Below are 5,413 nucleotides of genomic sequence, written 5' to 3'. Positions count from 1 at the left end.
CCCAGTCCGGGGACCCGCAGCCGCTCGCGGGGCCGGATTGGCTGGAGCAGACGTCAGTCTCTGCCATGGCAACCATAAAGCCTTTCAGGCCGGCTATGCGCTTTCCGTGGGCTTCGCTCTTTGCCCCCGCCTTGTCAATGTCTTGTTGAGGTCCCACCCTCTTCCCCAGCTCATTGGCTGTTACTCTTGTAGGCTCCCTAGGCTGGCCTCACCCCCCACGCTAATCGCTCTAGCGACTGCTTACTGATTGGCTACGGGCTGCGCCCAGCCCTCCGGCCATTGGCTGAGCACGAGACGCTCTGTTCGCGACTAAACACTCGGGATCCTGGCCCCGCCCCCTGCCCTGCGGGGAGAGGAGCGGCCGGATCGGACGAGCGGGGCCACTCGCGTTAACCCCTTCCGCGCCGCGGGCGGTGCCTGCCTGTGCACTCCCAGGCGCTCACTCAAGGGGGCGCTTGAACGTGCGGCCACGCGGGCAGGACGCTGCTGCCAGAGGTGCCAAGAGCTGGATTAACCCTTCCCTGGCTCTGCCGCCAGTAGCCACTGGTGGTGGTGGGGCCAGGAAAGCAGCCTCCATCCCCTGGCCCGGGGCACAGCTGCTCCCAGCTCTGTCTCTGGAGGAGCAGGGAGCACAGCTGTACTTCTCCAGATAGAGGGTTGCCCCCCTCCAGCTCTCTCCACTCCCTCCTTCTGGACTCACCTACCTGGTTCTTCCCCCAAGCTGCTTTTCCTGCATTAACCCAAGGTCTCCATCCATCTGCCCTGCTGCTGTCACTGATTTCTGGTTTCTTTCAGCTGGAGCTACAGAAGAGCAAACATCAGATTTCAGGATCACATGGATTGTTTAAAATCGCTTGGATCCAGCGTGAGCAGGAAGGGAGCCCGGAGCGCCCCATGCTACAAAAGAGACACAGAAAATTGCTGTTTGTTTTCAACAGTCTCACCAGTTTTAAGCCAATGATGTTTCTCAGACTAGTCACACTTTTGACTGCTTCAAGTTGCCAGCCTTAGAGCTAGCCAGCTCCCACATGCCAGGGTGTGCCCAAAAGTAAACCCATCACTGAGCCCCGATGCTACACTCCTATGTGACTGGAAGGCAGCTAGCAACCTTCACAGCTTGGTGCGATTACACTAGAAGTGCATTGCCAGAGCTGAGAAACAATGAATGATCATCACCCTGCTTGCTAAGCAGGGTCTTTATCTTGTGTTCGCTTTGCCCCCGGGGGATTTTATTATTTCCAGTAAATAAATGAGGGTATCTGATGAGATGAAATTGCTGAAAGAATTGGAGAGAGAAAGGTCACGCAGGGTATTTGCTGGATGAGAATAAAGAAGTGCTGCTTTGCTTAGGGCTGGAACGACAACAGAGACAAGAAGCCAAAAATCGAAAGTGAAGGGCCTTGTAAAGTGAAGAGTCTGGAAGAACAAACTCAGCAAGAATGGAAAAAGAGAGCAGAAATGGTAAGAGCAAGGAACAGGAAGACAAGGTATTTGCAGTGCCTGCAAAGGGGAAGAAGATAGGACTAGCTGTAAGAGACACTCTAATCCATTGGTTTTCAACCTGTGGTCTGCAGACGCCTAGAGGTCTTCAGGCTATGCCTAAGGGGCTCACGAAAGATTGTTATGATTAGGAGTTTACCTAATTCATGGTGAGACGAAGCAATTTTTGCAGCTTGATTGCGGCATGAAGAGTTGATTTCATGGGCATATTCCAGTGGCCCCACCCCTCACTGCTGATTGGCAGAGGCATAATACCATTCAATTTTATAGCAAATTCCACAGAAAGTAAATTATATCATGTAGCATATTATTATAATTCTAAATATTTCTTTTAAATAAAATTAAATCTATTATAAATGTATACACAATATGGACTGCAATTTGTATCCTGTTGTTATTATATGTAGCATTCTACAAAAAAGTTTAGAAATACTAATTAACACCAATTTTAACAGAAACATTTTCACTGACTGGCACCGTTACTTAGTTTCTGTCACTAGCAGACAGTGGGTGCATCTACACATTCACCAATGCGCTTTTGCTACTGCACATTAAATTCAGTACTTCCAACATGAGGTACTAACTAAATGCGCATTGGGCTGCCCTAATGCGCAGTAGCGAAAGTGCATGCTTTTTTAGCGATGCTTCATACTCAGTAGCCTAATTTTTCTGCACATTAGCATGGTTTGCCGTTACTCTCTAATGCGCATTAAAACAGGCTACTGCACATTGAAGTGCATGTGTAAATGCACCCAGTAACGCTCAATGATGTGATCTATGGCTGCAGCGACTCATGTCTTCATATTGCGGTAAGCACTGAGATATTCTAAAATAGCGTATCCTATGAATAATACACTGGGGATTTTTTTAGATTAGTTTCACAGGAAATGGTGGCCAGTGTAGTATTTCTTGGCGATTGTAGACAACAGTTTTTTGTGGTTTCCGCAAAAACCATGAAGCCAGGAATTAAGTAGACACTTAATTATGATCATAAGTATGTGAATACCCACACTTACAGTTCAAAAGGTGTCCGGACCTCCATTTGAAATTTTTGTAGGGGTCTGCAAATGAAAAAAGGTTGAAAACCACTTCTCTAATCATTGGGCTGGGTGGAAAAGCAGCACTCAATGCCTCCTACCCACTGGAGAATGGCATGCACATTGAACTGGTTTTCTTCACTGCCTACAAGCCCTTGCCTGGTATAAACAGTCTAACATGTTTTCATTCAAGGCAACAATTATGGCTTTACAAATCTGTGTTTAGAGTGTTATATAAGAAAGTTGGACTATTTCCATAGACAGAAGCAGCCAATATTTGCAGGGCACAGCATAGTCTGAGAATCCAAGGCATGGAAATTAAACCTTAACTTGTTTTTTTGCTTTTTAAATAGCAACCAACTAGCAGAGGCTTTGGTTTGGCGTGTCACACGCCACACCACACCAAAACAATCTTTTGAAGGTACGGCATCGCTTTGCAACAAATCCGAAGCTTCCTCAGAAATAAAGACCGCTCTCAATGCACAGTTAGAATAATAAACAAGATAAAAGCTTTCCCCTTCAGTCCCAAGAGAGGTAGGGACTTGCAAGCATTCAAATCAAGGGAAGTCATGAAGGATGAATTGGGCTAAGAGCTAACACGCAACCAAAATTAAGCCTCTGTAACGGAGTTAAGAGGGAGAGAATAGCTTATCTCACCACAGCAGCTGATAAAATCATTATGGACTCTACCCAAGGTCACTGACAAGTCAAATAGATTTAAAACCACCAACAGTTCCTGGCTCTTTGTATTCATTCCATATTCCCTTGCAAATGAAAAAGGGTTCACCAACAGAGACCTTAATCTTGCTAATATCATTACTTCATACTTTTATTTTTTCCTCTTAACCCTACTTGGAACGTAGGGTTAAACGTAGGCGTTTAAAAACAAGGATATCCAACTTTCTACCTAGGCTGTCCCACCCAGGCAGCCTGCAGGGTTGCTACCTTTTCCCCAAAAAGTGCAAATAAAATGCACTTGACTGAAACAGTGGAGGAGCAGCAAGGATCTATCATTCTGAGATTCCCCAGCTTGTATTTGGCTTGTTGGCCTCCTTACAACAATCTCAAGTGTTTTGTTTCTCACCAGACCCTAGAGGGATCAGACATAAGAATACAAAGCCTTGATTTTTAAGTTAGAAGGAAACTGTGGCAGCATCACATGGCTACTGGTACCAGCTACCGTGTGATTCGGGTAGGAAATAAAGGACTAGTTCTTTGTTTGAAAGCTATGAAGGGAAGAATTACTTTTTGTATTTTGGTTTCCTAAAAAAAGCTAGCATGAATAGCACCGTTTTCTGGAACAACAAAATTCGTAATGTCACTTATTGGGAATATTTGTGCAGTGGCTGGACACCTACTAGACAATACTATTGTTGCCCCAGAATTTCTTTTACCAGAGACCCCCAAGGATTGACATGGTCCCTTGTTCGATTTGGTATCAAGTGAACTTTATTAGTAACCCCTAGGCTTATTACAAGCTTATTATCAGTGTAATATGACCTGGCAAGTGGTTCCTTCAGGTGTTACTGCTGTGACCTTCAGTGGTACCGGCTTCTGATCCTCTGCCGGGTGTGTGGGATGCTAGTTTCTGGATTCCTCGTCTGAACAAAAATTTCAAGGTTGCTCCTGCCTCCCCAAGGTGGCAAACACAGAACACACACCGTCTCTTTCGTTTGTCCACTACTTTTGTAATTCTCTCATCTCAAACTGTCCAATACTTAAATTTCTTCCCTCATCTTTTTAGATAAGGTATTCCGATCCTATTTTGTTTTTGGCTTCCTTTCCTTTTAGGGAAACTACTGTACTTGGTTAGCCCACTATACCGATCACAGCATTTATGTTTCCCGGTGCGTTATAAGGCACTCTGTACAATTTAATTGCTTAGTTCTGGGAAGGCCTAAAAGTTATGCTAAGAGCCTGAGCATAACTCAGTTTGCCCCCTACAACTATAGTAATCCAAAGGCTAAAGACAATAACACTGAATAGCTAAATCCTACACTTACCTTACGTGCAACTTTCAGTGTTACTGGACCTTGGACATTACACTGATAGAAACCAGAATACGATCCATTAGGCACATTCTTAGAGGTGGTATAGTCTAGTGTGGACTGGGACTTTGAACACTTCAGTTCTATTATTGGCTCTCACCATCCTGCTGGGTTCCCCAAAAGAATAACAGTAAAATTAAGGTTTCATGCAGCTGCCTGGCAGTTAACACCATCAATAAAACTCCTGCTGGAGATTCAGCAGCCTGTGACTTCAGTCACAGTAAAATGGCTTTCTTCACAGACTTAACTAGATTTAGTAAATTCAGTAGAAATGGAGGCTTTAACCATACCAAGGGCAAGTTCTAATCTTTCCACCACTGCAAGTTTCTCTAAGGTCTTTCTTGCATGTTACGCTGAATGTTTCTTTCACACAGAAGACAAAAGTTCTTTTTTTTCTTCATTATGAAATTGTTTAATTTTTCAAAATAGGAAAGACAGTATAGATCAACTTCAGGTAGATCTAACCTGAACTGCATACAAGTGTTTAAAGAACCACTCACTCATTAGAAATAAGTCACACGCCCTCTAATGGCAGGGATCACCACGTAGTTCATTTTCTAAATTTTGAAAGAGCCTCAGTAAGAGAGAGAACTTCATCTTACAGATGTATATTTTTTGGTTTGATGGTTAAACAGGGTTCTTTTGCTTTCAACATTATAACACAAGGTAAATATCAATATCCATATTCTACTAAAAGAACGAGTCTAGAGCTTCTCTGGTTATGGGAGCTGCACTGTACTTTTGTTTCCAATCGAGTTCAAGTAATGAGATTACAAAGCCTGCACTAGATGAGCAAAAAGGTTGTCAGCTGAAAAAAACAAAAGACAA

This window comes from Alligator sinensis, unplaced genomic scaffold (assembly GCF_000455745.1).
Source record: "Alligator sinensis unplaced genomic scaffold, ASM45574v1 scaffold872_5, whole genome shotgun sequence".
Lineage (NCBI taxonomy): Eukaryota > Metazoa > Chordata > Crocodylia > Alligatoridae > Alligator > Alligator sinensis.
This window is presented reverse-complemented; position numbering follows the sequence as displayed.